This window comes from Solanum dulcamara, chromosome 3, assembly GCF_947179165.1.
Source record: "Solanum dulcamara chromosome 3, daSolDulc1.2, whole genome shotgun sequence".
In the NCBI taxonomy this organism is placed as follows: domain Eukaryota; kingdom Viridiplantae; phylum Streptophyta; class Magnoliopsida; order Solanales; family Solanaceae; genus Solanum; species Solanum dulcamara.
The window spans coordinates 42,057,222-42,070,311 of NC_077239.1; the positions used below are offsets into that span (position 1 = coordinate 42,057,222).

At 38.5% G+C, this 13,090-nt stretch overlaps 1 pseudogene; it reads right to left on the bottom strand.

Annotated features, from left to right (window-relative positions):
* Positions 1-12,325: 12,325 nt before the first annotated feature.
* Positions 12,326-12,445, bottom strand: LOC129883823 (5S ribosomal RNA; annotated as a pseudogene).
* Positions 12,446-13,090: the final 645 nt, after the last annotated feature.

The window sequence follows — 13,090 nt, forward strand, 5'->3', positions numbered from 1 at the left end:
TATGAGATGATATGCATATATATATACACGTTGGCCGTGCATGGCATTGTTGATATAAAGAAGTATTGTGGATACATAACTCCACCATGAAAGATGATAAGACCCTTGAGATAGGGGATGTAGCTTTGCAAAACAACTAGCGCATTGTGAATTCATTAAAGGGACAAGTGATACCCACTGGGATAAGGCTAGGACTATGACAAAGCTTGGGACACCGAGCATCGGAAGGTAAGTACTACCTAGTTGAGAATTGGAAATGACTATAAGCCCTAGCTAGTTGTTGATCAAAATAAATGGAAAGTGTCTTCGAATAAATTGCTACATGACTCGAGTACACATAATTAAAATGGATTAGCACCTCATGATTGTGTTAAGTTGTCGTACCTAGGAAACCAAAGGTATGGAAGATATAAAGGAAGGCATAGATATGGTACAATATATCGAATATGTTGGAAAAGAATCATACGTATTGGAAAATTGGAAATAAGGGCGTCAGGGAGAACACAACAGATAGTGACATGGGTACACCCTAAGGGGGGGAAGTGGCTTCAAGTGAGATCCCACACTAGCACGAATTAATAAGATCTAAAGGCCAGCAATAAACGGATAGAAGCTATGATACCAGAGACAGTGCGGAGAATTAATAGTAAGGACTTGAATAGAATGACATCAAAGAATAGGTGCATACAAAGGGGATGAATACAACAAGAGAATTACGATGAGAACTTAAACATATTGTAAGGAATAGCCAAGCTATACTCGACTGAAGGTAAGATGTTGGTAACAAAGTTACTGACTACTAATATTGTGGTGTACAAGCAGCAAAATAAGGAAAGGATGAGAGATATCTCCTATACTGGAATATGAGGAACTCAAGGGTAAGTAGAGGAAGGAAGTAAGAAACGATACAGGTTTACATACAAACTAGTATGGTGATGCTAAAGCATCTTTCGGGCTATTTTAAACTCCTACACATGTTCGTGTAAAGGGTGCAATATGATGTGTGGTAAAGAAACTGGAAAGAAGTAATAGAAAAGAAATATCACCTGTTCCTTATGCCTACAAGTAATCCTAACCTTTGGAACTCTGATATTGATTTCTCGATGAAAGTATTTGTTATGGCAATGGGATAGAGGACCTCTCCATATAATCGGTATAAGGTCCGGAGGAAGGTTTTGGTTTACATTCGAGGACGAATGTTCTAAAGGGGGGAAGGATGTTATACCCCGTACCTTTATGCTTCAGAACGTCTTCTTAAGCTTCTTAAAAGATGTCCCGTGACCCAGATTATCTATAACATGATTAAATAACTCTAAGGAAGGGAGAACGTGACGCCCCTTGAGAGTGAAGGTTGGAAATAGGTCTATAAGGATTTGAAATGAATTGGAGGCCGAGAAATAAGTCGTAGGACTCGAGTTACTTACATAAGCTACCAACTTGGACAATAACTAAGACACTAGAGTACATGTTGAGCTTACGTAGCAAGGATTACATGGGCTCCTAAAGTAAGACGAGATTACGAACCCATAGGAGAGGCGGAAGGAGGTGTAGAACCTACTCAAAAGCAAGCAAGTGATGCACCTAATTGGACCAAGTAGGTGACACACCTACTTGAGGTGGGTCCCACACCGCCATATGGCAGCCTTGGAGGCTAGGTATGGATTCGTGGCCCAATAAAGGCTTGACAAGTGTCACCCTTAGGGGATGACACGTGGCACTTCCTAAGGAACTATATATATGTATAATAATGAATCTTAAGTCATTATTTATCCAAAATCAGCCTAAAACATAGAGAGAAAAACGTGGAGAAGAGGAAGGGAAGGAGGCAGCCATGGTTTAGAAGAATTAAAGGTGAGTTCTTCACTTCTCCTCCGTCAATTAGTTATCTACGGTGTTCCTCAACTACGTGGAGGTGTATATGTGTATATTATGATGCCTACGGAACCATATTTTCAGTTCTACACTTGTAAAACTAAGAGAAGCTTAAAGAGAAAACACTAGGGAACAGACCCGTTTTTGAATTAAACTGCTATTAGTAAAACGAGTATAACTCCTTGTGTAAGACTTCGTTTTAAGTGATTCAAGATGTTTTGGAAAGATATTTTATAGGGATATAACTTTCATTTAGACTCTATAACACAGTTTTGCTTTTCTCTGCACTAAAAATGGTGGTGAAGCATGGGGGAGCTGCTGCTCAGATTGTGTTTTGGAATTCCTATACGGACACCTGTGAGTATTTTGGTCATATATTTTCGTAAAAAATTGTTGTAGGGGTAATTCAAATTTTTTTGCGACCTTGATACACATGTCTATAACTTTGATTGAGGCCACAAATCCTGTTTCCCTCAATTATCCCTCCGAAACTAAGCGACAATATAAAACAGTGGGCTGTCCAGATTTCACGTTTTGGATAGTTTTGGCAAGTTTGACAAGTTTAACGTAAGATAAGGCCTTTACTTTTAAATTGGAGTTTATGGTGTTGTTATATAAGGTATTATAGGTTGTGTAAGTGGATGGAAATGTGAAAATATGATAAATATGTTTGACGCCCGAAATAAACTAAATTGGAGTCGCTAGAAGTGAATTGTCGTCGAAATAAAGTGTTGTTCTTGTAAGTTGTTGCTGCAGGGGTGTAATGTATTGTTTCAGGGCCTAAATGAGTTCTAAAAGGGGTGTGGATGCTTCTTGTTTCAGACACATGACCCCTCGTTGCGTATAATCAAAGGCGTTACAAAATAAAGGCTAGACGCCCTATTGTCCTACCGTATTTTTGAATAACTCATTTGGAGTTTATGTTGTATATTGTTGGTGTGAATTGCTACAGGTTGTTGTGGTTGGTTTGATGTAGGTCTTAGGGATATAATAGGAAATTTGGATAGGGCACATTATAGGGGAGGTGCTGCCCAATTTTCGTCGACGCCTTAGCGAATAACAGAACTAGTTGGGGAAACGACTAAGGAAATAGATTCCATTAATACTAAGATGTAACCTAGGGTACTGGAAAGTAAAAGGGGTTGATATTCATACTACTTTCATGTTGAATAGGTTCAAAGGATGGCGAGGCAAGGAGGATAAGGAATAATTCAGACAAGGTATGTAAAGCTATTCCTTCTTTTGGCATGTTTTGGTATAAATATGTAGAGCCTATCTGTTCATTCTTTTGGGCATGTGTTAGATCTAAGTGACAAGTGATATTTGTATGAAGCTTGGGGTAACTCTATTAATGCGCTCTGAACATGATTCATGATTCATAATTCGTGTTCACAATTGAATGTTAAGACTCTTAAAGTAGTTAAGCTTCCATTCCTCAAGTATTCTATATACTGAGAAGTAGTATATGTAAAGTTAATCCTCCTCTCGTTTGGCATGACTTAGATGTAAGTATTATGTATATGAAGTTTTAAATTATTCCACTCTTAAAACTCTGAGGGTGAGTTAAGACTCTTGTTCACTTCCTACTGATTAGAACTCCTGTAACAAGTTGAGTCATTACTTTTCAAGTCTTCCATGTGATAGGAAGTGGTACATGTAAAGCTTGTCTTTTCCTTCTTCGAGAAAGACTAGACTAAAGGTTCTATAGGACATCGATTTGGATATAGCCCCATTTATAGATTCTGGATGTAACTCATGACTTGTACCCACTTTTGAATGATAAGGACCTTAAAGTAGTTGAACTACGACCCTTAAGCCTCCTATAGGTTGAATAGTGTTGGGATGTGTAAGCTCGTATATCTAGGGGCTCTTAAACATGCTTTAGGATGATATATGTGGGATGTTTGATATTTTACAGAGTTTTACGTACATGTATATGCATTATGATATATATGGATCGGGCCGAACGTACCTCGGCACATTTTGCTATGTAAGGATTGGGTCATAAGTGCCACGATAGATTATGCATTATATGGATCTGGCCATCGTACCTCTATAATATTATGCACTATACGGATCGGGCCATCGTACCTTGGCATTATTATGCATTATATGGATCAGGCTGTCGTACCTCGATATTGTTATATGATATATGGATCGGGCCGTCGTTCCTCGGCATTATCATATGATACATGGATCGGGCCGTCTTTCCTCGGCATGTACTTTCTTTATACAGGGATCGGGCTATACATCCCACAGCGTTAATGGCATATATATACCTAGCATGATAGATGATGTGTTTGTAACACCGAGTCCCCGCGCGGGCTAGATACGGTATGTGATAATGGTATACATGACTTTATTTTGTGAGGTACAGGCACAATACCCTATTAAATGTTATACTTGGTTTCCTGCATCCCTAGTTCAGTTTTTATCTCAATTATGTTGTGCTTATATACTCAGTACAAATATCGTACTAACCCCCCTTTCTTCGGGGGGCTGCGTTTCATGCCCGCAAGTACATATGTTTATTTCGGAGATCCGCCAGATTAGGATTTCCGCTCATCTATGTTGGAAGTGCTTCACTATTTCATAGCCTAGCTTTTGAGTACTACTCCTGCGATGTATATATTCGTTTATGTAGGGGTACGGCGGGGTCCCTGTCCCGCCATATGTTGTCGTTCCTATTCTTAGAGGTCTATAGACATATATGTGTGGGTTTTTTTGAGTTTATTTTGGTTTTGCCTATGCGATATGTTGTAAAATCTATTATGTTGTGGCAGCCTTCTCGGCTGGCTTTTCCCTTTCATGACATGATGCAAATGAAAGAGGCCACACGTGTATGAATATTTTATCACCCACTGGGTTCATGTGTTTGGTTCCTATATCTAGGAGGCTATATGAACATGAAAAAGTTTTAACCCATTGAGGTTTTTGTGAGAAGTATCACGTTATACATAGTCCAATTTGACTGTAGCTGACAGTTACGTAAGCGAGGGTCCAGGTCGGACCCCAGTCGCAGCCCATAGGGTTGGGTCGTGACATAGAGTTACCCAGAGCTCGTATCACATTTTACATACAATTAGGACATGCAAAAGGAAGAGAAAGAATAATCTTTGCCTAGCCTCTACTTTTCCTCAAGTAGTCAACATTTACATATATCGTACCCGGCCCATCATGGGATCGGTATCATAACCTTATTATTGCATTACCATACCATCATAGAACCACACTTTTGTCAAAGACATATCAAGAGGAAATAAGGGTAGCTCTACATACTTATGCCAAAACCTGCCAAGAGAAAGGAGATAACTTCACATACTTACTACTCTACATCATATAGAAGCCTGGAGAGGCAATAACTCAACTAGTATAGGAATTCTACCATAAAGAAGTGAATAAGACTTATGAGTCATACTTGGGGCTCTATGAATGGAATTATCCCCATATTTCGTATATCAATCACTTAAAGCTAAGACATGCCAAAAGAAAAGAAGGATAGCTTCACATACCTTTTTCAGGATTAATTGAAATCTAGCTTGCCTTGATACCTCCTTAACCTATTTGACATTACACTAATACTAAGATTAATAGCCTTTCACTTTCCAATATACCACTCTACCACCAAGTACTAATAGGAGTCATTTCCTATCCATTAACCTCTACTAGTTTGTTACTAGTTTCGACGCTACCAAAAATTGGGCAGCATTTCCCCTATAACTTCAATATCCCTGAGATTTCAAGTCGGACACAGTGTCAACAACCATACCAACAAAAACAACCATCATCATATATACAATTAAACCACTCAACACTAAATAATATAACTCCAAACAACTAGCTCAAAACTACGATTAAAAATTAGAGTTTTTCATCTTTATTTCACAAAATATTTAACCATACCAAACGGAGGGTCCCATGGATGCAAACAGAAGAACCCACACCCTTTTTAAAAAAAATTAAATCCATGCAACACGAAACCAACCAGATGCACCCGCAACACCACAACAACAACCCACTAGTCAACTTCGATTTAGCTACAACCACTCCAGTTTAGTTTGTTTCTAACGTCAAGCATCCTTATGCAATTTTTACACTTAAAACCTTATTTAAGGTATTTAATATAACTCATTAAAACTTCATAAACTCCAAATTGAAAGAGAAGCCCTTACCTTGCCCGTAATGCGTCAAACTAATCGAAACTTGCCTCGAAAGTTCCTTTAGCGTGCCTAAAACTTTGTGCCTGTTTGCTAATGTTTTGGGCTGATAAAAACCATAAATTTTCATTAATAACACATTCATAACATCTTGGTACACCCTAGATAATTTATTCATGGAGAGAAATCGAAGAACTCACCTTTTTCTTCCTTCTAAAATCGTGGCTCTCTCTCTTTCTAGTTTCTTCTCTTCTCTTGTTTCTTGTTCTTGAAATGTCTAGATAAGTATGGAACTTTAATAAGTCATAAAACATATATATATATATATATATATATATATATATATATATATAGCCCACCTAAGGGGGTGACATGTGTCAACCTCTAAGTGGTTACACATGTCAACCATAAGTGGTAACACGTGTCAACCCTAAGTGGTAACACGTGTCAAGCCCTCATTGGTCCAACAAAATCCTTTCCTCCAATCACAGGCTGCCACCTAGAATGTGTGGGGTCCACCACCCTTTCTCTAGATGCTTCCACATGGAACTTTCTCATGCTGCCATGTGGCAGTCTCTTATGCTGCCATACGATACTCTCTTCTCCCCCTTGTGGGTTCATAATCTCATCTTACTTTATGAACCTATGTAATCCTTGCTACGTAAGCTTGGTATATACTTTAGTAGCTTAAGCATATAAGATTTCTAAGTTGGTATCTTACGTAAATAAGTCGTGTCCTATGACTCATCATTCGGTTTCCAACTTCTTCTGAATTCTTAGAAATCTATTTCAAATCTTCTCTACTATGGGGTATCACATTCTCCTTTCCTTAGAGTTATTTGATAGCGTTATAGATTATCCGGCTCACATGGAAACTCTTATGAAGCTTAATATTTCTTAAGAAGTCTTAATAAGCTTTTAGAAGATTTAAGAAACTTTAGGAAACCTTAAGAAACTTAAGAGGCTTATGATCCTTCCATGAAACTTAAGAGCCTTTCAAGAGACTTAACAATGCGTTCCAATGTAAAAAAGTACGGGGTGTAACATCCTTCCCCCCTTTAGAAAATTCATCCTCCAATGTTAACCAAAACCTTCTACAAGATCTTATACAGACAATATGGAGAGTTTCTCTGTTCCATTGTAATAACATGTACTTTCATCAAGCCATCACTATTAGAGTCCCAAATGTTGGGATTACCTATAGCATAAGGGGTAGGTACGGATACCTGTATTTTATTTCCTCTTCAGCCTCCAGGTCATTTCTTCGCGATTTGTTTTTCGCTACATCACCTTGATGGAAACTACATCCTTAGTTCACAATCTCCTACTCCGCCGATCCAGGATGGCGATAGGTCTCTTCTCTTAGGATAACTCCTCTATGACTTGGATATCCTTTACGGGATATACTCGGGTTGGATTACCAACACACTTGCAAAGCATTGATACATGGAGGACTGGATGTACTACTTTCAGATTCGCTGGTAAGTCCAGCTCATAGGCAACCTTGCCTATTCGGCGGAGGATCTGATACGACCAATGTATCTGGGACTAAGGTCTTTTTTCTTGTTGGATCTCATTACTTTCTCTGTGGGTGGTACCTTCGGAAATGCCCAATCATTAACTTCAAACTCTAGAAGTCAACGTCGATTACCTACGTATGACTTCTGTTGATTTTAGGCGGCTAATAACCTCTCCTGCATGAGATTCACCTTCTAAACAACTTATTGGACTATGTCGGAGCCTATTAGTTATATTTTACCAATATCAACTAACCAATTGGTGACCTACACTATCTGCCCTACAAAGTCTTATATGGGGTCATCTGGATACTAGAATAACAGTTAGTATCATAAGTAATCTTGATATATAGTAGGCAATTATCTGAGATACCTTTGAATTCAACAGTATAGGCCCACAACATATCCTCTAGCATTTAGCTAGTAAGCGTAATTTGTCCCTTGATTTAAGGGTACAATGGTGTACGAAGACCTATCTGTCTTTCCAATCTATTCATAGTTTGATCTTTAGTAGTTGGCTGTAAATTAGGCTCCTTCGTCCAAGACACTAACTATGAGAACTCTGTAAGGTCTCACCACCCTCTCGACCTATAAATTCACATAATCTCCTCTAAATAGGTATTTCTTGATTGAAGGAACATGGGTTAATATTGTTAATCTGCGGATAACATTTCATATAGAATCATCTGTCTATAGAGTGCAAAGTTAGTCTTGTAGCCAGGGTTGTATTTTGGAATCTTCGACCTCATGTATTACTTCTTGCCTCCATTAGATGACATCAACCGTTACCCTTACCTTTTTGGGGTTTGTTCTACTACTAAGCGATGTCGAAGTTCCCCCACACCATGACCCCTATAGTCATTCTGTATTTTGCTTGTCACTAGATGGTATTATATTGAAGAACTATGGCACATAAGTGAGTCATCCGTTGGTACTCAGCTAATCCAGCTCATTTTGTTTGATCCTTTTTTACAACTCCCTTAACCCAACTTATAACACTCTCAGTACATACTCTCATGTCATTGCTTCATCGTTAATTTGGATTCTTCCATGCTACCCCTTCTATCACCCATTACATTACAATGCTTACAATAATATGCAACAGCACTCAACCTAGCCCAAGATTTACCTTAGCATCATCTTGATAGTCTTCATGTTTTGCTTTGCCCTCTCCTATTTTATCTTACAATCGGTATCAGGGTAACTCTTTAGTTCAGCCTTGGCCATGTCTTTTTTGTAATTTGGTGGAACTTCTTTTTGTAATTGTCTATAACATATCCAAAATATCATAACCCTCTTTTCTTTATGTACTCATCTGCTTGGTCTTATGTTGCATATATAAATATTCAGAGGTCATACCACTACCTTTATACAACTTGTATATGGTAGGCGTAATCCTTTTCATTTTCTGGTTCCTTCCATTTCACATATCCTACCAGCTGTCTTAAGATATTCATATCCATCACCATTCTTCTTACCATCCCAGTATCGATCCTCTAATTACCGTTATTATGCATACGATCTTTCAAGATATATTACAACCTTATTTTTCATCCTCTTTTTACTTCTAGGAAAATTTTGGCAGAGTTTCCTCTATATTCCATCCTATCTAAAAACCTACATTCAGGAGATACTAACAATGCCTCGCAGGGCCAACATATACTTACATATCATGGCTACATAAGGTGCCCAATACCAATAACAAAAGGAGATATATATGATAAGGGGTGAAGTCTAAATCTATTGATACGCATAAACCCTGGAAGACGATTAATGATATACCTGTAACTACATTGGTTGCGCCTCATGATCCTACCTACTAGCCAAGGCATACTTGTGATTTAAAAGGCTACTAGAACTAGAAGCTCCCCCATGGCCTCTACCACGACCTGCTAGTGCCTGTATACCCTACTCCACAGGGCGCATAGCTACAAAAGAAGAAGAAGAAATAGTAATCTACCCCATAGACCGAGCTGCACTATTTGGTTTACCCTTAAGTGGGCAATTTCTCATAAAATGGCATTGACGGTCTCAAGTGAAACAACTACCTCTATTCATCAGTGAGCCCGAGACTCTAGAGCTTTGTCTGGCTTCCACATACCCTGGGCTATCAAGTGTCTTGTCTGCACACTATAAGGGTGCACTCTAGGCTGGCTAGGAGGATATCTTCTATACTGTAGAGGTTTCCCGCCTCGACACTCACAATAATAACAAGTTGATTTAGTTCTCTTCCACTAGCCTCTGTCATAACCTTGATCGGACTGACACCCTCTCTGCCGATCCTCTACCCCTTGCACATATGCCTTTACTTTGGCAATATCCATGCCTGGATGAGAAGCCATCGCATACAACTATTAATTAAGTAACGATCTAGCCCTATCACATAGCGATACACCCTATCCACCATGTCAGTTATAATGGTAGGTGCATGTCTCGCAAGTGAGTTAAATAAAAAGTTATAATCCCGAATACTCTGATCATTCTTCTTCAATTATAGAAATTTATCAACTCTGGCTTGTCTCATTTCAAGAGGTAAGTCCATTATTTTCATATTATTGTTGATATTGAAGGCCCTATGTGGCTGCGATTTGAGATAATATTAGAAGCCCAGTGTGGCTGTGATATATTATGAATATATATATGTCTTGGCCCTGTGAGGCATTATTGGTATTTTTTGCGTGAAGGTTTGGGATAAGTAAAAAATAGAGAGAAAACTCTACGAAATTTTCCCAGAATAAGAAAAGGGAATGAAACATAGACTTTTAGTATGCCTTGAAATTTTATACCAAGTACCCCTACGATGTTTAACTAAAGCTGTAAGAGGTACCCTTTAGGTCGTTGATAAGGGGCACCCTTTTTACTTGTAGAATTTTATTTCGGAGAAACAAAAGCCTATCTGAGTAGTAAAGTTCAGACTATGGTACCTCTAGTCGTATTTGTGTTGTATGACCAAAAATAAGAAAAAAAAGCTCAGATAAAAGGGTAAGATGTCCAGCAATTGAGTTTCACTTTTCTTGAGAAGTACCAAGCCCCCAACTCTTAGTTAAGAATTAGATAATTATTTCATAACTCGAGGATAAATTTAGAAGGAGACCATGTAGGTCAAGTGTTAAGAAGCACTATGATGTTTAAGGGATTCTAGTTTTCTCTAACGGTTGTTGGAAAGTGTTTTATGATAATAGTTTATTAGTTCTTCACCGATTGATTAGAGGAAGAAATGCTAATAGAAGCACCCCATAGAGATGTTATGAATTGAATATGAGTATGAACAAAAAGGGGGGATATGTAAGTATGAACATAACGGTGTGGTACAATAATACTGGGGTAAAGTAAGACCTCTAGTAAGGCATACTTGGTATACGTTGACTAAGTTAAAAGCCTAGGTTGGGCACATAGTAAGGTCAAGGGACATAAGGTACAAAAGAATGACACGTGTACAGAACGTCGCCCCGAAAATAGTTTAACCCCAAGAAATAATTGGTGTAACCTATATTCACCCCAAGAAAGAAAGGATGTAGGTTGGGATAAAGCTACCACTTCAAGAAAACCTTGAATATTTATCATCGGAATACTAGCACTGCCTAATTGGAACTAGAAATACTACATGTGCTAATTAATTCTTGGATGAAGACAAGTAGAAGGTGGCCTTGGAAAAGTTTCTCCATGAGTCCCATTACTCAAGTACAGACTAATAGACGAGGTGTCACACTATGTATGAAAAGGTTCTCGATGCTTCGTGAGTTACCCAAGGTTCTATACATGGATAGTCAGGTTATAAAATATGCAGAGAGACGGAGATAGGATATGATATCAAGTAGATTAGGGAAAGAGATTGGATGAAATTAAACCTGGACATAGACATAGAGCAAGGTATAAGCAGATAAAGGTGTAGGTACCCTCTAAAGGGGGAAAGCCAATAAGAGAATGACAAAGGTAAGGTAAAAGCAATTGATGTGACAGCATATTTAAAATGGATGCTTAAACTTTAATAAGATCCCTTGCTGAACCAAGTTTGGAAGGTCTGGAAATCATCAACAGTTAGATGGAAGCCAGACTGTTATGTAAGGTAGTGTCAAGAAGTTTTTCACAAGACCTTGAATGACATGACGCTAGAAGGTTGTTGCAGATAAAAAAGAAAAGGGTATAGCAATGAAAGGAAATCAAATAACTTAAGAGACACTAGGGAGGATCATGACATTATGTTAGACCAAAAGCGAAAAGGTTGGCAATAGAGTTGGTCGCAAGTGGTGTTGCGATGGATAAATAACAAAGAAAAAGGAATAGACAACCTCCTAGGGTAGGAGATGAGAAGAGAAAAAAGTGAATGAGGGGAAAGAAAAGAATTATAAGGAGATCGGACCAGCGAGTTCCACTGTGAGTGAGATATGTGAAGTAGAATAAACCAAGAGATTGAAAGACTACGTCTACCTCATATAAGATACATTAGAATGGTTGTGTGATCTATGGGTGTATATATATATATAAGTATCAAGCTAAGTGAGTAAGTACATGATAAAAGAAATAGTAATGGCAATAGAGTTATAATATTTTGAATACCCTACTGAGAAATACGAAGATTGGTTAAGCCAAACTATAAAGACAGAATTAGCACTACGGGCAAACTAAGACATGTCTATGGTTGGACCAAGGATCTACCCCGATATCGATTATAGGATAAGGGAGGAAAGGGCAAGGCAAAACATGAACACTAGCGAGACGATGCTAAGGTAAAACTTGGGCTAAGTTTAATGGCCCGCACATTATTGCTAGGATTACAACGACACGCGACATGAAGACTTTCCAAGAAGGTCACCCATCCTAGTGTTACTCTCGCCCAAGCACGCTTAACTTTGAAAATCGGATGGAATTTAGTGCGTTAGTTCTAGTATGATCGCACGAGATTGAAGAATCTGACTAGCAGTAGAGAAACGATATGAGATTATGTACCTAAAGTACTATAAGTTACGTTGAGGGAATTGTAAAAAAAAGGGACACTTAAGCAAAACAATCAGGATTAGCTAATTACAAACTGATGGCGCACTTGAATGTCACAGTTGTTCAACATGGTACTAGTTAATGTCATTTACGGAAGTTGAGGAGTAATACATGAGGTCCCCACAGCTATTGTCTTGAGTCGAGGGGCTTAAATACGGCTAGTGCTTAAATATCAATCTAAGAAAAGAGTGGGAACACAGGCGGGTTTTGGTACCGCACTTCACCCTCAAAACTAATAAATGGGCTAAAAGTACCACTTAAATGCTAGAAGATATATTGCGAGCCCATGTAATTGGCTTCGAGAGTAACTGGGATGATCATCTACCACTTTTTGAGTTTGCCTATAAGAATGGCTACCATTCCAGTATCCAGATGACCCTATACAAGATGTTGTATGGTAGAGTGTGTAAGTCCCCTTATTCGGGCAAAGACTAAAAGGCCCCGAAATAATTGAGCAAGCTGTTAACTAGCAGCCTAGAGTCGGCAAAAGTAATATACAGTTGATCGACATCGACATTCAGAGTTCAAATTGATGATTGGGTGTTCATA